The sequence below is a fragment of the Dioscorea cayenensis genome, chromosome 20, assembly GCF_009730915.1.
Source record: "Dioscorea cayenensis subsp. rotundata cultivar TDr96_F1 chromosome 20, TDr96_F1_v2_PseudoChromosome.rev07_lg8_w22 25.fasta, whole genome shotgun sequence".
Classification (NCBI taxonomy): domain Eukaryota; kingdom Viridiplantae; phylum Streptophyta; class Magnoliopsida; order Dioscoreales; family Dioscoreaceae; genus Dioscorea; species Dioscorea cayenensis.
In genome coordinates this window covers 6,255,212-6,279,066 of record NC_052490.1, presented here as the reverse complement: position 1 = coordinate 6,279,066, position 23,855 = coordinate 6,255,212, and the positions used below count along the sequence as shown (strand labels likewise).

The 23,855-nt window shown below is 42.3% G+C and overlaps 2 non-coding genes across 2 annotated transcripts; one reads left to right on the top strand and one right to left on the bottom strand.

Moving 5' to 3' along the window:
• Positions 1-1,375: 1,375 nt before the first annotated feature.
• Positions 1,376-1,482, bottom strand: LOC120252001. The gene has a single exon (XR_005533556.1). It is a non-coding gene; the product is annotated as a small nucleolar RNA R71 (small nucleolar RNA).
• Positions 1,483-17,010: 15,528 nt separating this feature from the next.
• LOC120252429 lies at positions 17,011-17,116 on the top strand. Its single transcript, XR_005533959.1, has one exon. It is a non-coding gene; the product is annotated as a small nucleolar RNA R71 (small nucleolar RNA).
• The last annotated feature ends 6,739 nt before the right edge of the window (positions 17,117-23,855 follow it).

Below are 23,855 nucleotides of genomic sequence, written 5' to 3'. Positions count from 1 at the left end.
GAGAGGGTGAGTCGAGAGGTACAGGAGCGTCCCCTTATTCCTCCAATGTGTTAGATTCTACCTCCGTTCCTCGAGTTTTTTACAACCATAATAGAGTGAATGGTCCAAGGGATGACCTTCCACTGGGGCTTAGTTGCGGGTGTAATGGAGTGAAGCGTAGAAGTGATCTTATTATCTAGGGCTTAATTGTGGTTAGGGACCTTCCACCCGGACCAAAGGGTTAGGTCTATAATTAGGAAGAGATTTATCACTTGGAATCTCTAGAGCTCATTGCAATTCTATGCGAGTGTGAGGTTGAGAGGTTATCCAATCTCTCATCCGGAACATGTATAGAGTTAGGCATGGTTGACCTTAGATTTGGGACTATGTAATTAAGGATTTCCACGACTCACTATTGCATTAATTAGGAAGCATAATAGAGGGTTCTTGCACTTGAAACGATTGTCCTAGGAAGAGCAATATTCGGGTACCCCATCTTTATCGATTGCCTTACCTTCTCCTTTACTTGTGCTCTCTTACTTGTTGTTTTTACTTTTGAGAATTGAATCATTGTCATGTATATCACTATTCATATTTCACATAGCTAAGAAGCGAATTAAGTGTTTTTATTCTCTACTCCCTATGGATACGATACCCGCTCATCCGGGGTTATTACTTCGACAAACACGTGCACTTACGGGATATACGCAATGGGACCTTGTCAAGTTTTTGGCGCCATTGCCGGGGAGTAGGCGTTTAGAGATACTTTGCACTTTGTTTTCTTAGTTATTTTACTATACATTCTATTTCATATCTTCTTATTCTATCATCGTTCTGATTTCTTTTTCTTTCTTTTTGGGTGCAGCTCCAGGTTATGACCCGAGGGAACCCCTCAATATTGATTGAAGGAGATCCCGAGCTTGAACATACACTTAGAAGAAAAGGGAAAGAGCCTTTGCAAGAACAGCCTAATCTAGCTGATTTGGAAGTGGAAGAATCTGAAAACATGGCAGAACAGAATAAACAATAACGAACATTATCCGAATATGCCAGACCTTCACTGTTCGGGACATAATCGAGTATTATGCGTCCCCCGATTACAGCTCAGAACTTCAAGTTGAAGCCGGCATTCATCCACATGTTACAGCAATCTGCATAGTTCAATGGTTTGGCCGATGAGGATCCAAACAGTCATATAGAGAGTTTTCTTGAGGTGTGTGATATGCTGAAGATAAACGGGGTGACGGATGATGCCATCAAGTTGCGAGCCTTCCCATTTTCCCTAAAAGGGAGAGCGAAGCAGTGGCTACACTCATTACCTAGAGCATCAATTACCACATGGGACTTGATGGTAGACGCTTTTCTTGCCCGTTATTTCCCTCCCAGAAAATCTGCAAAGCTTAGAAATGAGATCTCATCCTTTATTCAGTTGGAATTGGTGTCTCTATTTGAGACATGGGAAAGGTTCAAGGAGCTCCTGAGAAAGTGCCCACAACACGGATTTCCAGAGTAGATGATTGTTCAGACCTTTTACAACGGTTTAAACCTGAGTACAAGGAAACTCTTAGATGTGACAGCAGAAGGTACCTTAGGTAGCAAGACCCCTGATGAGGCTCGTCAGTTAATTAAAGAAATGGGGTTAAACAGCTACCAATGGAATGCTAGGGAGAAGAAAATGGTGGCCGGTCTCCATGAGATAGATGCAGTAACTTCATTGCCAGCTCAAGTGGAAAATTTGAGTAAGAAGTTAGATCTTCTAACTTCAAACAGAGTAGCGGCTGTGACAAATTGCAACAGGTGTGGTGGAGGACATGCTCCCTCCGATTGCTCGATCTCTATTGGTGATGTATCTTCGGTGGAGAACGTTGATTTTGTAGGTAATGGCATGAGACCTCAAGGAAACCCATATAGCAATACCTATAATCCAGGTTGGAAGAATCATCCCAATTTCTCATGGAGCAATCAGGGTCCACCAAAGGCCATGGGGCCACCGGGTTTCCAACCACAACAATAAGCCCCGCATGTTGACAACAGAGTTTCAGGTTTGGAAACCCGAATGAATAATTTGGAGAAGGCCTTGACTAGATTCGTGCAATCTGCAAATGCAAGGTTTGAATCAGTTGAGGCCACACTTCGCAACCACACCATCTCTTTACATAACCTTGAAAATCAGGTGGGGCAAATTGCGAAGTCACTTTCTGAAGGCCACATGGAAGCTTGCCAAGCAATACAGAGACCAACCCTAGAGAGCAAGTGAAGATGATCACTTTGAGAAGTGGTCGTGAGGTTGAAGGTAGGCTTCCGAGTGAGATGCCAAAAGAACACGCACCCGAGGTTATAGAGGTAGAAGAGGGAACAAGCAAAGAGAAGGAGGTGGTACCCCCACCTTTCAAGCCAAGAATCCCTTATCCCTCTAGATTGAAAAATGACCAAGGGGATGAACAGTACAAGAACTTCCTGAGTTTGTTCAAGAAACTCCACATTAATATTTCTTTTGTTAAGGCATTGGCCCAAATGCCTAAGTATGCGAAGTTCTTGAAAGACTTGTTGACCAATAATAGGAAGTTCGAGGAGAGTGCTTTGGTGGTTGTAGATGCTTCATGCTCGCCGGTGTTGCAATGAAACATGTTGAACAAGAAGAAAGACTCGGGAAGCTTCATCATTCCGTGTAGCATTGCCAATATGGGTGAAGAAATGGCATTGGCGGACTCAGGGGCAAGCAATAACGTTATGTCTTATGCCTTATTTCGAAAGTTAGGCTTGGGTGAGCCTAGACCCACTCGGTGAGACATCCGAGGGGTATCATCGAAGATGTACTTATCAAGGTGGGCAAGTATATATTTCCTGTAGACTTTGTGGTGCTAGACATCGATGATGATGCGAATGTACCCTTGATACTTGGGAGGCTGTTCTTGCAGACTTCCAAGGCATTGATTGACATGGACGGCAGAGAGATAACTTTGAGAGTTGGAGATGACAAGCTCACATACCGCCTTGCTGAAGCCATGCAACATTCTCTTAGATTTCGATGATACTTTATACTTTCTAGACATTACTGATGAGATTGTTGATGAATACATGCAGGAAATGTTCAATCCGGAAAAAGGACGTTGAAGAGGACGTTGAAGAAGTAATGATACTTGGTTCGATGGAAGAAGTACCATCAACGCCGGGGATCTTGAAGAAGGTGCTCCGGAAAATGAAGAGGGCTAGGAGACGCCACCGGAAATGCTCCAAGGCTGTTGGAGACGTACGTGAACTGAAGATGTTGGATGAACCATTGCTTGGTGGCCCCAAGCCCGATAATACACCCTCTACCTTCAAGAGATTGTGCTCATCATACTTCCAAGTCATGGGTAAGAGGGCAACATTCATCTATGAGCCCCCGTGAGGTAAGACAATTTACGTCAAGATTAGTGACGTTAAACAAGCGCTTCTTGGGAGGCAACCCAAGTGTTTCTTGTTTTTCTTAGTCGAATAATGTAGTGTTTGCATGAATAAATTGTTGAGTGTTAGTGTCTTGATTTTTAGATGCTTGTGCTGTGATTTTATTTGAGGTTTTGAGTATTCATCGTGCGTTTTCATGTGGATTTGGCGAAGATGGGGCGTTTGAGTTTTATTTCATGTTTTTCACTGGTAAAACTTGCATAATTGGGCAGGTTCTGAGTGTGCAAACATGTTCAGAAATTTTGTGCAGAGCCTGCAGGTTTTTCTAAGGCATCCAGGGAAAATGCACGAGCGCGTGGTATTTCTGCACGCCCGTGGATTTGCACTGCGAGCTCATCCAGAGAAGGCGAAGGGGCGTGTGGCGGCCCCTGTGAATGACCATGCGAATATCACACGCCTGTGGGTAATTTCCGCACGGGCGTGTGATTTCCTGCAGAGTTGGGCAGATTATCCCGAGAGCGCACAGGGGCGTGAACTCGCCCATGTGGACGACCTTGTGAACTTCGCACGGACGTGGATAATTTCTGTACCCCCGTGCGAATCTCTGCAGAGGAGCTCTCTCTATCCCTAGAAGGCACAGGGGCGTGCATTTGCCCCTGTGAATTGGACTTGTGAATGTCCACACCCGTGTGGCATTTCCGCACGGGCGTGCGGAACACTTAGGAATTTTCTCGGATGTCTAGAGAAGCCAAAGAGGTGTGCGGCTGCCCCTGTGGGTCGGGCGCACGGGCGTGGGTAATTTCTGCACACCCGTGCGGATATACAGAACACCAAGAGGCGCGATGCCTTTTTAAGGAATAGCCGTTTCTCTTCTTCTTCACGTCCTCCATTCTTCTGAGAGAACTCACACATCATTCTCTGACCTCTTAGCGTCGATTTGGTAGGATTTTCACGAGGTTTTCCGTCCGAATCTAAATTCTCTCTTCTCAACTCATCGGTAAGCCCTATTCTTGATTCTCTTCGTCAATTCATGATTTTCATCGATGAATCTAGTTAATAATGCTTCGTTTATTCAATTAGAATGATTATTTATGTTTAGAATGGAGTTAGAAGTAATTGTACATTGTATTTTTGGATTTTTTGAGGCACGGTCGTGCGGTTTTCACGCCCCGTGGATCCACACGGGCTTGCGGAAATTCCGCAAAACCATGTGGATTTCTGTAGCATTAGTTAATCAACTTGTTTGATCGATCTCCTTTCAAATTTTGCAGATTATGGCCCCTCAGTCGAAGAAGCAAGCTGATAAGCAGCCGCGTGAGTCACCGTCCGAGCCTGAGAGTGTGAGTTTCACTATTCTAGAGCACCAGGCTCATTTTAAGCATTTGTCGAGATTGCGGTTTGGTCAGACTCGATTCCTTGATACGAGTATATTGAGAGATCTACATCAGGGAGATGAGTTTGCGCATCGAGCCTCGAGGATCTCGTGATCAAGAGGGTAGTTGGAGGCAGTTATTGATGATTAGAGAGCCAGCCATCTAAGAGCTTGCATTGGAGGTTCTAGCATCGTTAGAGTTCAAGAGATCTTATGCGAGTTTCGATGCACTCGATGCCATTCGGGCTCAGAGCACTTGGACACCACCATAGTTTGAGCATCATTCGCTTTTCAGCTTTGCTTGGCTTATATGAGGAGGCTGCTCACGTAAACCCGAGGAATATTCTCGCCATCGATGCATTATCTTGGAGCTTTAACCCCGCAGAGAGCTTATCGAGCACTATATGGTCAGGGCCAGTATGAGCCTAGAGTGTCCAAGGCCACGTGCCTTTCCCGACCTGCATACTGATATCTACATGCCCTCATGAGCAGGTCGGTGAATGACCGTGGTGATAGCACGGGTGTGGTTAGCCGGCAAGTGATTCTGTACCTATACTCGATGGTGCAGCCTGTGCCGATTCACCTAGGATACATCATCGATGACTATATTAGACCCCAGGGGCACTACGCTAGATTGGGAGCAATCTTCTCGGTACCCTACATTACGAGATTAGTGCTGGGTATGGGTCTATTTGACACAGTTCACGGGGTCGGTAAGATGATTATACCCGCTGCCTTGAGCCTAGAGATGATGAGATTGATGGGCATGATCCGCAGGGTTCGGACAGGGGTTTATCTTTTGGTGCTACCAGCTCCAGAGATAGCTGAGGATGAGGGAGATGATGCTGAGGCTTCTCAACCTGGCCCCGAGCATCAGCCAACACCGATGGAGACCGAGGCACCTCTAGTAGCAGAGGATGTACCCCCGTACATATATTTTCACCATCTAGAGCCCATGATCGCTTTGAGAGGCTCGAGAGTGCTGTGGGGGTGATACGGACAGAGTTAGCTGAGGTTCGTACAGAGATTGTTGAGATTAGGGCTGCGCAGGTTGCTCAGTACACAGAGTTCATGGCACGTTTCGATACACTACAACAGATCTTAGAGCGAGACGTCGCCTCATCATTTGTCTTGTGAACGAGTTTTCCTCAGGCCCCCTCAGCTCCTCCAGCATTTTCCTCATCACATATACCAGCACAGGTGGACCCACCATGTACTTCCTCATCACCAGTAGCAACAGTGAACCCAGAGCATGACACCGATATTTGATTTTATCTCCATTTCCTCACTTTTATGCACTTTATTTTGGACTTGTTCACTCAGAAAAGACTCTTCTTCTGAGTTTATTTTCATTTTGCATCTCGAGTTGTATTCGTTGTTCTATCTTTTATATACTCGAGTTATTTTGTTTTTATTAAGCTTCACTGAACCTCCTCGTGTATGCATGTAGATGGTCTTGTCATCTTGGGAATTGAGGCTTTTGTCATGGGCACGCCAAAGTGCTTTTCAAGACTTGGTCGTGTGAGCTTCACAAACCCATTGGAACACTACTCCCAAGGATTTAGCTTCATCAAACGCAACACTAGGAGTCGTGGGAGTATTGTTTTGATTGCTTCTCCCACATATATTCTTGATTGATATGCATTATGACTGAGCTTGCATGTGTACATTGGGGATGATGTATAACTTAAGTGTGTGTGTGGGGTGGGGGAAGAGGGGGAGTTTCATAGTGCACACATCTTTTCTATTGTTCTTGATTGATATATACATGCTTACATAGCCAATGGCGGTTCACCTTAGTTGCATTGATTGCATTCTTGAGTTTAGAAGAATTTTCAACATTGAATGTTTTCATGCTCTAGTTTTATTTGAATTTATAGGAATTTTTTTGCCCGATTTACATCTCGCTCCACTACTCACTCTTTTAAACTCTTTTGGAAACTCATGTTCGATGTTAAAGGGACTAGTTATAGTTGTTTCTTGTGTTAAATTCAGAAAAAAGAAGGAACAAAAATAGTTCTCTTGTTTATTGGGCATTTTGGGTGGAAAGAGCTACCACCTATAAAGTACGAAGCTACTCTCATAAGTCGGATACTAGTTATGCCCTAATGAGAGAAATAGCTATCTCATAGGATGAGTGAAAGCTACCACTCCGGTAGAAAGAGCTACCACCTCAAAAGTGTGAAAGACACCTTAGCTGCCGCTTGGGAAAGGGCTACCTTAGAGAATGTGTGAAGCTACTACCGTCTTTGAAATTGGTGTTGCTTTCTTGTTTTAGATCAATAAGTCCCTTATACTTAGAGCTTTGGGAAGTATACTTTGGGTTGACTTGAGTGAGTCCACACACTTTCACGATTTCGGGTTTGTTGTCCTTTTTTATTCAAGTTTTTAGCTAGAGCTTCAATTTTTCATGTGTAGTGTTGAAATTTCCCTTACTTATAGAATGCTCTTTTTGTATACTTTGGTGAACCTAAGGCCAAGTACTTCCAATATTTCCTTCATCTATGCACAAAATATTTAATTTTTGCTTGAGGACAAGCAAAAGCTTAAGTGTGGGGGAGTTTGATAAGTGCTTGTGTAATATGAATGCGAAGCATTCTTTCCTTATGTTAAGCATTACCTTTCTCGGGTTTTTACACTAATATGTGTGTTTTTATGTTACTTTTATGCATGTAGGGTTGTGAGGCCGATTATAAAGGAAAGAAGCCAATGTGGGGATCATAATGCACCGATTTTTAGGGGATATCTTGCTAAGGTTCAAACGCGAAGTTATAGGTCGGGTGTGAGATGCTAGAGTGTGTGCCAATCTCCTCGTATTTGACTTAGCACAACCATTTGGAGGGCACAACGGCAGTCACACTCAAGCATTCTGACTTATGCACATAGAACTAGATCTCCATCAACTTATCCATCATTGAAGAAGCAAAGCGATCCACGACGTGAACGTGTGCCCGTTTGCGTTACCTCGATGAAAGTATGGATTCGGGAAGTATTTCAGGCCGGATATTGTCATAGAGCAATGTAGCAAAGTATTGTAGAAGCATTGTTCACAGCCGGCCGAGAAAACTATAGAACAGAGAATCCACACGGGCGTGTGGAAATTCCACACGCCCGTGTGAAAAATCCACAGGGGCGTCTACAGGGCGTGTGAATCCCCGATTCTTGCCCAATTTAAAGCCGATTCATTCCCGATTTCACCATTCTTTTCTCGATCTTTTCCCAACTAGAGATAGGGCTTCCGCTACTGTTTTGACAGGTATTGGCTAGGGTTTTGGAGAGGTTCTACGGCTCCGACATCGCGCATCTTTTGGAAGATGGTTATTGGGAGAGCTTTCGTCGGCACCGATCCGGCAAGGTGTATCCTAGGCCGGACGAAGGACCCTTTGCGATGAGTAGAGGACTCTCCACAAGACCATCGACATGACTATCAAGGGGGTTTTCTATGGATTCATTGCTTTTACATTTTATTTCTTTGATTGTAATTAGCTCCATGGAGAGCTAAACCCCTAGTGGGTACTTGGGTATTTGTGAACCCTAGGATGGATTCGCTTCATTGAATCTCTTTATTATGCTTTCAATTAATTAATGTTTATTGTGTGTTCCAACCTTGAATGCTTGATTGTTTGAATACTCCCCTAGAGTGACACTAGGGTTGAGAGTTCTTGTTGGTAACCTTGTGAGTGAGTGACACAGCACGAGTGTTAGACAAAGCTAGGTTGGAGAGGGTTGAGAGTGTAGGTCGAGAGGTACAGGAGCGTCCCCTTTCCCCTCCGATGTGTTAGATTCTACCTCGATTCCTCGAGTTTTTTGCGGCCATAATATAGTGAATGGTCTAAGGGATGACCTTCCACTGCGGCTTAGTTGCGGGTGCAATGGAGTGAAGCGTAGAAGTGATCTTAGTATCTAGGGCTTAATTGTGGTTAGGAACCTTCCACCTGGACCAAAGGGTTAGGTCTATAATTAGGAAGAGATTTATTACTTGGAATCCCTATAGCTCATTGCAATTCTATGCGAGTGCGAGGTTGAGAGGTTATCCAATCTCTCCTCCGGGACATGTATAGAGTTAGGCATGGTTGACCTTAGATTTGGGACTATGTAATTAAGGATTTCCACAACTCACTATTGAATTATTTAGGAAGCATAATAGAGGGTTTTTGCACTTGAAACGATTGTCCTAGGAGGAGCAATATCCGGGTACCCTATCTTTATCGATTGCCTTACTTTCTCCTTTACTTGTGTTCTCTTACTTGAAAATTGAATCATTGTCACATATATCACTATTCATCTTTCACATAGCTAAGAAGCGAATTAAGTGTTTTTATTCCCTATTCCCGGTGGATACGATATCCGCTCATCCGGGATTATTACTTTGACAAACCCGTGCACTTGCTGGATATACGTAAGGGGACCTTGTCACACATATGAATAAGTGATAAAATCTGATAAAAGTTATGCTCAATGTATGAAAAAAATACTTCGTATTACTTATACACAAGCACTTTTCAAACTCCCCCACACTTAAGGTTTTGCTTGTCCTCAAGCAAAAATAAAACATTAAAGCATCTAAGAAGGAAAATTATAAGTCCTTGGCGTTAGGTTAACCAAAAGTATGCAAAAGAAACCTTCTATAAGTACGGAAAAATTCCAACACCGAATAAGGGAAATCAATGCTCTAGCTAAAACCTTCCATCAAAAAGAACAACAAACTAGATATTGTGTAGTATGTGTAAACTCACTCAAGTCAACCCAGCATTGACAACGCCCCTTGTGTGTGACTCGCAAGTGCATGAGTTTGTCAAAGTAATAAATCCTAGGTGAGTGGGTTATCGTATCCATAGGGAATAGTGAATGAAAACACAATGATTTCTACTTAACTAAGTGAATATGAAACAATAATAGTGTTGAAAAAATCAATGTGAACAAGACTAAAGAAAATAAGAAAGAAAGGCACAATAAAATGAGAGAAAAGGCAATCGATAGAATGTGGGGCACTCGAACATTGCTCCCCCTAGGGTTATTGATTTAAGTGCAATACCAACTATTATGTCTCCTAGCTGATGCTTAATGAGTTGTGAAAATTCTAAAATACACTATCCCAAACCTAAGGTCAACCGTGACTAACTCTACGGAATACCTCGGTGGAGAAATCACTCAGTCTCAATAGCTCACATTGCATACAAATGCAAGAAGCTCTATGGATTCCATGTGATAAACCCTATTCCTATATGTAGATCTAACCCGTTGGTCCAGACGAAAGACCACTAGTCCCAATTACACCCCTGATAGTAACGATTACTTCAACGCTTTACTCTGTTGCTCGCGCAACTAAGCCCAACCGGAGTTTCTCTCTTAGCACTTCACTCTATTGTGACCGCAAAGAACTCTAGGAGCATGGTGGTATGATAAATCACACCAGAAGGGAAAGGGGATGCTCTACAACCTCTCGACTCACCCTCTCAACCCTCTCCAACCTACCAATGTCTCAACCCTCATGTCAGGTCACTCATCCACAAAAAGCTATCAAAAATGAGACTCTCAACCCTAGTATCACTCTAAGGGAGAAATCATTTAACAAGCATTCAAGATTGGAACTCAATTATAGACATTAATTAAGGAAAACATAATATATGGTCAATAAAATAATAACATCCTAGGGAAACACAAGTCCAAGTACCCACTAGGAGGTTTAGCTCTCCATGGAGCAAGATACAATCAATAATGAAATTGAAAGTAAAAACATGTAATCCATAAGAAAACTGCCTCGGTATTTGTGTCTATGATCTTGTGAAATAGCCTCATCCTCTCCAATGGTCCTCTTGTCAAGCCTAGGGCGCACCTCGCCGGATCGTTGCCGATGAAAGCTTCCCCAATAACTATCTTCAAAGAGAAATGCACTGTTAAAGCCGTAGAACTACAACAAAACCCTTACGAAAGCCCCTCAAACCCTAGCCGCATGCCTCCCAAAAGTTGGATAAAAGATGGAGAGAACGATGAAAGATGGATGCCCAAATCGGTACAAGTTGTTGCTTTATAAATGGTTGGAATCGGGCATCCACATGTTTGTATGGAATTTCCACATGCCCATGTGGATTTCTAGAAATCTGATTTTCTGCGGGCTATGAACAGTAAGTGCTACAATAAATTGCGACAATAGTACTCCGGCAAAATACTCCCGAATCCACACTTTTCATCAAGGTAACATAAATGGGCACACGTCTATGCCGTAGATCGCATCGCTTCTTCAATAAAATGCCATATTGGTGAATATCTTGCTAACATTGTACAAGTCAGAATAGGCAAATGTGATCGCTTTTGTGCCCCTCCGAACAATGTAATTTTTAAGCGCATGGAGGTTGGCACACATTCATGTATCTTTGATTACAACTTGTGTCTTCACATTTGTTCACTCCATGACTTCATCAACCAAAGTAAAAATCACAATCTACTTTGGCTTTTTCTTTCATAATTGGCTTCACAACCCTTCATGCACGAAAGTTTACAAATACACATATATTATCGCTAAAATATGATAAAAGTAATGCTCATTGTAAGAAAAGAATACTTCATATTACTAATACACAAGAACCCGATCAAGCATGTACTTCCCAAAGCTCTAATTGAGAGGGACTTTTTTATGTACAAAATGTAAAAAGAGAAGGAAGTAGCTCACGCATCCTCTATGGTAGCTCCTTTTCCTAGGCGGCCACCAAGGTGGCTTTCACACTTTTGAGGTGGTAGCTCTTTTCTACTGGGATTGTAGCTTTCACTCATCCCATGAGATATCTCTTTCTCTCATTAGGCCATAACTAGTATCCCACTTATGAGAGTAGCTTCATACTCCATAGGTGGTAGCTCTTTTCACCCCAAATGCACAACTAAAACAAGTATTTTTTTCTCTTTTTCATTTTTCCAAAGACAAATAACACAAGAAATAGCACTAATTAGTCACTTAAACATCGAACCTGAGTTTCAAAAAGAGTTTAATGAGCTAGTAGTGCAACAAGTGAACAAGTGTCAATCGGGCTAAAAAAATTCCTAAAAATCCAAGTAAAAAAACTAGATCATGAAAACATTCTATGATGAAGATTCTCCTAAACTCAAGAATATAGTCATTGCAACTAAGGTGAATTGCCATTAGCTACGTGAGCATGCATGATTAAAGCATATGTATAAAACATGTGTAATGTGAACTTACCCCCCACCCCTCACACACACACTTAAGATTTACATTGCCCTCAATGTACGCATGCAAACACAACACAAAGTATATCACTCAAAATGTATGTGGGAGCGGGCAATTGAAACAATACTCCTCTGAACTCCTAGTGGTGCATTTGATGAAGCTAAATCCTTGGGAGTTGAGCTCCAACGGTTTGAGAAGCACACATGGCCAAGTGTAAAACACATTGACCGTGTCTATGACTAATCCTCAATTTCCATACTAACAAGACCTTCTATAGGCATACACAATGGGTTCAGTAAAGCTCAAAAAAAAACAAAAATAAAAACTTGAGTATATAAAAAGTAAAGCAATGAAATGCAACCTCGAGACAAAAAAATAAGATAAACTCGTAAATAAGATCCTTTCTCGAGTATACAATGCCCAAAAATAAAAATATGGAAAAATGAAATACAAAAATCATAAAGAACTAAGAAAAAGGATGCACCAAGTGTTGGTGTCTCATACTGGTCGCCTAATACTATTGGTAGCGGTGCCAAGTCAAATGGTGTCGTGGATCTGATGATGGTGATGCTGGAGGAGCCTGTGAGGTAATGGGTCTCATAATGAATGGTGAGGTGGTGTCGCGCCAAGTAGTCGCCGCAGTAATATCAAGACGCGCCATCATCTCTCGTGGTGCTGCGCGAACTCGTGTCAGCGTAACCTCGACGATCATAGTCCCGGAGCACCCCTTACAAAGATTCCGCAGCCTCTCAAAATGATCATAGGCTCGAGATGGAGAGAAGATAAACACTGGGGAGCAGCTCCTGTGCTGCAAGAGGTGCATCGGCCTCCACCCGGCTCTAGCCGGAGCTCGGGAGCGTGTAGAGACCCCTTTAGTCGCATCAACCTCAATCTCTGATGGCTCGTTGGGGATATATTTAGCACATACACCCTCGCCTCTATAGCGCCCCGATCATGCCCATCATACACATGGTCTCTAAGGCAAGGGGTGCTGGAATAATCATCTTCTCAGCCCCTCTAATCTCATCCAGTAGACCCATCCCGACGATGAGTCTTGTGATGTATGGGGCCCCGAGAAAGATCACCCCGATCATGGTATACTCCCCATCGATGTCACAAGTACTGCCACGATGTGTCCTAGATGGATCAATGTGCTATGAACCATCGAATAGAGATATACAGCGGCTCTTGCCGGCTCAGGACTCTAGTACTATCACCACGGCCGCTCACCCGACCTACTCGAATGTTGTGCAAGTAGCAGAAGCGTGTCAAGAAAGGCTCGTCTCCTTGACACTCGAGCTCATATTATCCCTATCCACACAATGCTCAGATGCGTGCTACGGTGTCAAAGTACTGGGCTAATCACTGGTAGCTCGTCAGATTCCCCGCTATAGTGAAGCTCTCCTTGTATATTCCAACTCGATCGAGAACTCGCGTGATGCTCATACTATAATGGTGTCCAAATGATCTCGACTGTATGACATCGATGCTGTCAAATCTCCTATACGATCGATCAAACTCGAAAGATAAAAATACCTCCTAGGTCAAAAGACAAATGGCGAGCTCACGAATGTATAATAACCGCCCTAACTCGCCCACCGTGAGCAAACTCGCCAACCTCATTCAGCACTATCATTGGGCAACTACACCTCCCTAAGCAAGCTCAAATCCCGTAGTCACGCCCTCGACCAAACTTGAGCTTCCATAAATGCTCGAATCGAGTCTGGTGCTCGAGAATCGAGAATTTTAGGTACTCCGGCTTAGGTCAAGACTCACGAGGATGTTTGCAGCCACTTTCTTAGTCCTAGGTGACATGTCTGCAAGCTTTGAAAAGAAAAATTGATTAAAACACTCACAGAATTAACACTATAGAAATCCATACGGTCGTGTGGAAATTCCACGCACCTGTGTGGATACATGGGGCATGAAAACCGCATGGCAACCATACTAAAAACTTAAAAATACATCACAACTTCATTCCAAACTCACTCTAAAGCATACATAAACCATTTTAGCATAATAACAAACCGCATTCACCAGTTTTAATCAATGCAAATCAAGTAATGGTGAAGAAAAGAGAGAAAGGGTTTACCGACCTAAATAGAGAATGAAAAGCTTGAAATCGGCCGAAAACTCTAATAAAAACCCTCGAAAACAACGGTGTGAAGTCATGAGAGTGAATGAAAGCATTCTCTAAGTGTATGGGAGTGAGAAGATGAATAAACACAAAAAACTTGTAAAGAAAAAACCAAAGCATCTCTTGGTAGTCTCATGACATCCACACGATGTGTGGAAATTACCCAATCCTATGTGACTCCATAGGAAAGCATCACAGGGCGACATACACCCCTGTGTGCTCTCGGGATGGCATACTTTATCTCTGAATGCATCCACATGGGCATGTGGAAATTCCCTATGCTGGTGTGCCTGACCCATAGCGGTACCCACACACCCCTGTAGCTTCACTGTCCAACCGAGAAAAATTCTAAGTGTTCCACACACTCCTATAAAAATTCCACACAGGCATGTGGATCTTCACAGGGGTACTCACAGGGCATTCAGATGAACCTGTGTCTTTTCAGGATGATGGAGAACTCTTTAGAGGAATTCACATGAGCGTGTGGTAATTACCCACGCCCATGTGTAGTTCACAGGGTCAAACACAGGCGCAGACACATGCCCCTGTGTCTTCTCGAGGTAGCCCTCTGAACCTCTGCAGAGAAACACACAGGCGTTTGACCATCATAAGGTTATTCATAGGGGCAAACACACACCCCTGTGTCTTCTCGGGATGAGCTCTGAATGAAAACAAACGCCCATGTGGAATTTCCACATGGCCGTGTGTTTTCTCTAGATTACTTATAATGAAAAATTTCTGAACATTTACAAGTATTCAAATCATATCTATATTATGAAAATGTAATCAGAGAAACATAAAAAACACGCTCAAATGACCAAGAAGCTTCACCAAAATGCAATTAAGCACATGAAAAACACCAAAGATCCACGAGAAAAATAACAACAATAGCATGTAAAAAGATCAAGACACCAACACTTAACCTCTTATTCATGCAACCGGTAACTAAAACCTAGAAAAAAGTAAAGACTTGGGTTGGCTCCCAAGAAGTGCTTGTTTAACATCACTTAGCTTGACGTACCTTGCCTTACCTCACGGGGGCTAATAGATGAAAGTTTCCCTCTTACCCATGACCTGAAAGCACGATGAACATAATCTTTTGAAGATAGAGGGAGAGTTATTGGATTTGTTATCGCACAAGGGTTCATCGCCCTTACTCTGTTCTTGCTCATCATCATTAGCCTTGGGGCGTTTCTTGTGACATCTCCTTGCACGCTTAATCATCCGGAGCATATTCTTCATGATCCCCGGGGTAGGTTCTACCTTCTCCTCTTGACCAAGCATTAAGACTTCTTCATCCTGAACTCCTTAGTCTAGCAACTCCTTGTACAGGTCCAAATTCATCATTTCCTGCACATATTCATTGAATATTTCATCGGTAATGTCAAGAAAATAAAAAGTATCATCAAAGTCAAGAGAATGTTGCATAGCCTCGGTGAAGCTGTATGTAAGCTTATCATCTCCAACCCTCAGTGTCAACACCACACCGTCCATATCGATATGTGCCTTGGAAGTGTGCAAGAATGGTCTCAAAAATATCAAAGGACATCTACATCCTCATAGACATCCAACACTATGAAGTCTACAAAAAATATGTGCTTGTCAATCTTGAATAACAAGTCTTCAATGATACCCCTCGGATGCCTCACTGTTCGGTCCACCAATTGATGTATCATCCGAGTAGGCCTAAGCTCTCCTAAGCCTAGCTTCTGAAAAAAATAGTATGGCATGACGTTGATACTAGCTCTTGAATCCGCCAATGCCACCTTTTCACCCAAATTAGCAATGTTGCAGGGGATGATGAAGCTTCTGTTGTTTTTCTTCTTGTTCAGCATATTCTTTTGCAAAACCGCCAAACAAGAGGCATCTAAGATCATTGATGCACTCTCCTCCAAGTTCCTCTTATTGGTCAAAAGATCCTTTAAATACTTTGCATACCGATGCATTTGGGACAACACCTCCATAAAAGGAATGTTGATGTACAATTGCTTAAATAGACCCAAGAACTTCTTGTATTGCTCATCATTTTAATCGTTCTTTAACCTTGAAGGATAAGGGGTTCTTGGCTTGTAAGGTGGGGGTGCCAACTCCTTCTCTTTGTTTACTCTCTCCTCAACCTCTACGACCTCTGGTGCTTTAACATTGGTCTTCTCACTTGGAAGCCTACCATCAACCTCACAACCACTTCTCAAACTGATCTCCTTTACATGTTATCTCAGATTGGTGTCGGTGTTACTAGGCAAGCTTCCTTGTGGCCTCTCCGACAGTGACTTCACAATTTGCCCTACTTGATTTTCTAGATTGTGCTATGATACCATGTGATTGCGAAGTATAGCTTTGACCGATTGGAACTTTGTATCCGATAATTGGATGAATCGTATCAAAGCTTTCTCTAAGTCGGTCATTCAAGTCTCCAAACCTGAAATTCGGTTGTCCATGTTTGGGGCTTGTTATTGGAAACCCGGTGGTGCCATGGCTTTTTGTTGCCCTTGGTTATTCCAAGAAAAGTTGGGGTAGCTTTTCCACCCTTGGTTGTAGGTGTTGCTATAAGGACTACCTTATCCTCTTCCCGAGTTGCCCAGAAAGTCTACTTGTTCTGTTGGGGCTGAAGTAGCAATCGAAATAAGACAACCAGATGGCTTATTTGAACCCCCACAATTGGCACAACTTGTGATTGCAACTATCCTTGGTGATGTCAATGTATCTAATTTCTTGCTTAACGCCTCTACTTTGGCTAGCAATGATTTAACTGCATCGATTTCATAGAGTCTAGTCACTTTCTTCCTTTCTCTTGCATTCCATTGGTAGCTATTCAAACCCATTTCTTCGATTAATTACCGGCCTTCTTTGGAAGTCTTGTTTCCTATTGTACCTCCTGTGGTAGCATCTAGAAGTTGTTTGTTGCTTGAGCTCAGCATGTTATAAAATGTATTAATGATCATCCACTCGGGGAACCCATGTTGTGGACACTTCTGCAGAAGGTCTTTGAATCGTTCCCAAGTCCCAAACAAAGTTTTAAGTTCCATCTTAACAAATGAAGATATCTCATTATGAAGCTTTGCCGTTTTTCCCAGAGGGAAGTACCTTACAAGGAAAGCTTCTACCATTTTGTTCAACAATGTAATGGAAGCTCTTGACAATGAATGAAGCCACTGTTTGGCCCTACATTTTAAACAAAATGGGAAAGCCCTCAATCGAATTACATCATCCAAAACCCAATTGATCTTCAACATGTCGTAAACTTCATCAAAGTTCTCAATATGATTGTTTAGATCTTCATCAGCTAACCCATTAAATTATGCAGACTTTTGAACCATCTCAGTAAAGGCCAGCTTCAACACAAAATTCTGGGCTGCTACCGGTGGCCTCACAATGCTTGATTGTATCCCATGAATAGTGGTCTAGCAAAATTTGAAAGAGTTCTTTATTAGCACTCTTGTTCAGCCATGTATTCAGATCCTTCACCCTCTATTTCTACTGAGTGATTCTATTCTTGAATAGGTTCTATACCCATTCTATGAAGTGTTTGTTCAAGTTTAGGATCTCCTTCAACTAATGTCAAAGGGTTCCCTCGGGTCACAACCTAGAGCTGCTACAAAAGAAACAAAAACAAATCAGAACGATGCTAGAACAAGAAAAGGTGAAATAGAATAAACAATGAATAGCTAAAATAGCAAAGTGCTAAGTGTTTCAAAAACTCCTATTCCCCAGCAATGGTGCCAAAAAAACTTCTCAACGCCTCTTGTGTGTGACCGCAAGTGCACTGGGTTTGTCAAAAATAATAAATCCCGGATAGAGTGGGTTATCGTATCCATAGGGAATAGTAAATAGAAACACAACAATTGCTACTTAACTAAGTGAAGATAAAATAATAATAGTGTGGATAAAATCAATGTGAACAAGACTAAAGAAAATAAGAAAGAGAGGCATAATAAAATGAGAGGAATGGCAATCAATAGAAATTAGGGCACTCGGACATTGCTCCCACTAGGGTTATTGATTTAAGTGCAAGACCAACTATTATGTCTTCTAACTGATGCTTAATGAGTTGTAGAGATCCTAAAATACATGGTCCCAAACCTAAGGTCAACCGTGACTAACTCTACACTATGTCCTAGTAGAGAAATCACTTAGTCCCAACACATCACACTGTGTATAGTTGCAAGAAACTCTAGGGATTCCATGTGATAAACCCTATTCCTATATGTAGATCTAACCCTTTGGTCCATGCGAAAAACCCCTAGTCACAATTAAGCCCCAGATACTAAGGATTACTACAATGCTTCACTCTATTGATAGCGCAACTAAGACCCAGTGGAGTTCCTCTCTCAGTATTTCACTCTATTGTGACCGCAAAGAACTCTGGGAATATGGAGGTAAGATAAATCACACCAGAGAAGCAAGGGGCGCTCCGCTATCTCTCGACTCACCCTCTCAACCCTCTCCAATCTAGCATTGTCTATCCCTCATAGTGTGCTACTCATCCACAAAGGCTACCAAGATAGACTCTTAACCTTAGCATCACTCTAAGGGAAAAATCATTCAACAAGCATTCAAGATTGGAACTCAATTAAAGACATCAATTAAAGAAAGCATAATAAAAGGTCAATGAAACAATAACATCCTAGGGTTTACAAGTTGATAAGTGCTTGTGTGATAAGAATGCAAAGTGTCCTTTGCTTATGATGAGCATTACTTTTATCAGGTTTTAGTGCTAATATGTGTGCATTTATGTTACTTTCATTCATATAGGATTGTGAAGATGAATGTTAAAGAAAGAAGCCAATGTAGATCGTGAATGCACCATTTGGAGGAAATCTTAAGAAGGATCAAACGCGAAGACATAAGTCGGGTTCAAGATGCGAGAATGTGTGCCAACCTCCATATATTCAAGTGAGCACAATGATTTAGAGGGGCACAAAGGCAGTCACATTCGAGTATCCCGGCTTGTGCATTAATAGCAAGATTTTCACTGATGAAGCCGTTGTTGAAGAAGCAAAGTGATCTACAACATAAATGTATGCCAGTTTATGTTACCTCGATGAAAACATCGATTTGGGATTATATCTAGCCGGTACTACAACAGGGCAATACAGCAAATCCTGTAGCAATTTACTGTAGCAGGTACTGTTCACAGCCGGCCGAAAAAGAGAATTCCAGAGAATCCACAAGGGCGTGTGGAAATTATCCACACCCATGTGGAATTCCACAGGCCCGTGAGGAGAATCCATAGAGGCATGTGGATGCCGGATTCCATCCCCATTTAAAGCTTATTTCAGCCGCGATTTCAGCATTTTTTTCTCCATCTTTTCCCCAACTTGAGAGAGGGTGGCAGCTAGGGTTTACAGAGTTATTCGCTATGGATTGGGAGAGGTTCTATGGCTCTGACATCACTCTCCATTTGAAAGAAGGTTAACGGAAGAGCTTTCATCAGCCCCGATCCGACGAGGTGTATCCTAGGCTAGACAAAGGAACCCTTGGACGAGTAGAGGCTTTTCCAGAAGACCATCGTCACAACTATCGAGGGGGTTTTCTATGGATTACTTGTTTTTACATTCGCTATTATTGATTGTAATTAGCTCCATGGAGAGCTAAACCCCCTAGTGGGTACTTGGATTTGTGAGCCGTAGGATGTATTTTTTCATTAAACCTTGTTATATTGCTTTCATTAATTGATGTGTTAATTGAGTTCCAATCTTGTATACTTGATTGTTTGAATACTCCCTTAGATTGACACTAGGGTTGAGAGTTCTTTTTGGTAACCCTAGTGAGTGAGTGACACACCACGAGAGTTACACAAAGCTAGATTGGAGAGGGTTGAGAGGGTGAGTCAAGAGGTAGCGGAGTGTGCCTTTTCCCCTCCATTATGATTCATCCTACCTCCATTTCCTCAAGTTCTTTGCGGTCATAGTAAAGTGAATGGGCTAAGGAATGACCTTTCACTGGGGCTTAGTTGAAGAGGTAATGGAGTGAAGTGTTGAAGTGATTTTAGCACCTAGGGCTTAATTGTGACTAGGGACCTTTCACCTGGACCAAAGGGTTAGGTCTACATCTAGGAAGAGGATTTATCACTTTGAATCCCTAGAACTCATTGCGATTCTATACGAGTGAAATGTTGAGAAATTATTCAATTTCTGCTCCGGGACATGTATAGAGTTAGGCATAGTTGATCGCTTCCCCGCAAGTGTACGGGATCGTAAAGTAATACCCTTCATGCGAGCACGAGGGGGTCATATTCCCAAGGGCCCGAGAAGCTACTCTTACTTCCTCTTCACTATGTTGTTTAACCTCCAAGTTTGAATGTGATAGTGATAAAACAAATAAACAAGTAAAATGCAAATAAAATGCTAACAATGAAGGCAAGATATGGGGGATAATCAAGGGAAGAAAGCGGTCGTGGATGAGGATCCTCTCAGGAGCTACTAAAGTGTGCAGGATGCCGGAACTAACATGCAAATGGCTAGTTGGACCGAGAAAACCCTAGATTAGGTCAACCCGATGGTCACGGCAATTGACCCCTAATCCGATACGAGTATTGGATATGGAATCTCTTCCCCCCAAATCCAAATCCTCCTACGATTGCAATGGGAAAGGTGGTTTTCTCAAGTTAGGGTTAGAATACAAGCTAATACTTAACCCTAGAATTGGAGGGGTATAAATACCCGATGGTCACGGCGTATTTATACGTGTTTCCCTTCCAAGCTTGGTGAGTCTAACACTAGGGCAATGGTCATGCAACCTAGCATTACCTAAGAATTGATACACCGAGTTCTCATGCATACCAAAGCATTCAATTACACCAAGGAAGGATCACAAACAAGCCAAAATACAATAGAAAGAGCCAAGTATCCATACAAGCATAAGTTCACCCCCAAGGTTCACCGACATCCGGTGACCTTGGGGTTTTGTTGTTCATAGTCATCAAATACAACAAGAAATCCATGCAAACAACCAAAAAAAACATAAGAAACACTCTCTCAAAGAATGAAGTCCGGAGAAGCTTCCAAAGACGCCACACAAGAGGTGGCGTCCCTTGTCTTCAACATCCTCTACACAAGCCCTAGGAGTAGATCTCGCCCAAAATCACGCTCTCCTCATCGAATCCTCCATGGAAATGCCCTCAAAACCTTACTTCTAGCTCCGATTTGGTGTGGTGGTGGTGAGCTCCATGAAGAATGCCTCCTCCTTTTCAAAAGAAACCCTAACAATGCTTATAAAGGGATGAACTCGGGCTTCCCTGCGGGTGGCCTCACCCTCACAATACTGCCCGCAAGGATGGTCATAATACTCCCTGTAAGGAAATCCAGACTTAGACTTTTTTCTGAAATTTTCATGTTCCAGGCTGCTACAGTGCATGTACAGTGCCCTGGGGTCCAAAAATGACGTTTTTGATGTCGATTTCTTCTTACATTCCGTCGTTGAGCTCACCTGGGCTTCTTTGGTGCCTAAAACATGAAATAAAATGATTGAACCATAAAAAAGGCATCATGTTCTCAATAAAATACAATAAACATGCGCATCGGTACGTACAAAATACGTACATTTAGATGTTTATCAAACATCCCCACACCTAAGCGTTTGCTTGTCCCCAAGCAAACAAACATGAAGAACATGGGCAAGAAGATAAATGGCTAAATACACGACCTCAAGCTCAAGTGTAAAGGACTCCACAAGCACCAATAGACAAAAATCAAGAAGCGAGTTGTTCAATGAATAGTGAAGTGATAATAGTTCTGTCTCATCTAGAGTGCTCCTGTGAGTGTGTGTGCTAACTCCCCCTTGACCTCCACACCCTGGATTACCCCAGGATGCCCATTCACCCCACACAAAATGAAAATGACATTAAGACGCTAAAGACATCCTCAATACTCAATTAAGAATCCTCTGGTTCCTAGGTAAAACTCTAACTTTCAAGTGACTACGTAGCAAGCATCAGGGGAACAAGAGAGATACTTTATTTCTTTCACACAAATATACAACATACACACTTTTTTTTCTGAGTCCGACTAACGTAGACTGCACAAAAAATTTTACAATCTTTTTGAAGGATGCACATGCTGATTAGGCACAAGAGCCACCCAACATACGTGAATACAGTCTACATAGATGCATTGATGCTATACTAGCAGAGGAATATTGTCATAGACTCATTTTTTTCATTTTTCTCATTTTTTTTCTTCTTTTTTTTCTTTTCTTATCACATGAAAAACTATATCTAATGTCCCCAAGTATAAAACTTGCTACAATAGTTCACTTTAAGGTAGAGAAAACAATAAAGGAACTCAAAAGTGCTTAAAAGTGCATTGAAGATAGAATTTAACAAATTAATGCCAAAATTATAATGATGGGTTGGTTTGAGTGTATAAGGTGAAGGTGCTCATGAACATGTATAAAGGTGCCCAAAAGATGAAACAGATCTACATTCAAGCACAGATAGAGTACAACTCACAACTATCATTCTACCAAGCTATGAAGGCCTTAACAATGAAATCATAGCTATCATTGGTGATGCAAGCATGCAATTGTAAAAATACTCCATCCCCACACCGAAAGTTGTACATTGTCCCCAATGTAATTAAATCAGCAGAACAACGTGGGAAAGATAGGCAATAAATACAAGGAAATGGAGTAAGAAACTTCCCTAGTCATGTGATGAAGAGATTGACACTCGGGTCCGGACTTAGGTAAAAATAGTGTGATGAGGGTCTGGAGTGTGCTGTGACTTGAACAATGGAAGCCCAATACTTCTCACTTGTTGAGAGACCTTCCGTGTCTTCCAACAAGTTGCCATGGAAGCCCAATACTTCTCATTTGTTACCGGGTACGAAAAATCCTGTGATAAGTCTTTAAATCCGGGTGTGAGTGTATATGCTTCGGTGTAAAGTCCCAAGAGTACACCCAAGTGATCTTGCATAACCCGATGCTTCTTCCCGAATGCACGAAAGGAGATAGAACTTGGTTGGTGAGTGAATGGACAATGCTTCGCAACCTCGACGGTGCTCAAAACTTCTAGTGTTAACTCTTGTAGGTGGGCTCTTCAATGGAGAATAATTTGTCCCACCCACTATGGGCGATGAGCTCCAAGATGATACCATCCAACCCCAATAGATTCAAGACATCCCAATCTATTCTCCGAATGGTTCCAAACCCCTTCCGTGATAAAAGTGCATAACGGGTCTTGTGCTCTTCATTCTTAAACTTTGGTTCATTGGGAGGGGGAGAAGGGTCCCTCCTAGCCTTCTTGTAGGGCACTTTCTTCACCGTCATACCTACAAGACCAAGGGAAGAACAATTAACAAAGTTTTAAACAAATACAAGCTCAATGGAATGAAAACTAGTGAAAAATGCCAGTGCTACAGTAAACCCGAAAAACATTTGCAAGAACCTTGTATGTAAATGGAGCACAACAAACTTACAATCACAAAGTTTCATTCCACACATGTTCCACCATCCAAATAGAGCAAAAACCCCACAGACTCAGCCCAAAAAGAACATCTAAAGCTCAAGGGTTGAGAGATGAGAGATATACCTTAACTCTAGAGTAAATGGGGTGATTCAAAAGCTTAAAATGGCCAAGAGAGTGTTTAAACCTTGAAATTCCTTCACAAAATAAGATTAGAGGAGGAAGTGAGTGATTTAGAGCAAAAGTAAATGAGTGGATTTGGTTGAGAAATGAGAAAGTTATGAGAGAAAGAAGATGAGTGTGTGAGTGAGAAGAATTGGGCTTCCATGGCAACTTGTTGGAAGACACGGAAGGTGTCCTTGCGGGGCTAATTTAAACCCTCACTCGGGTGTCC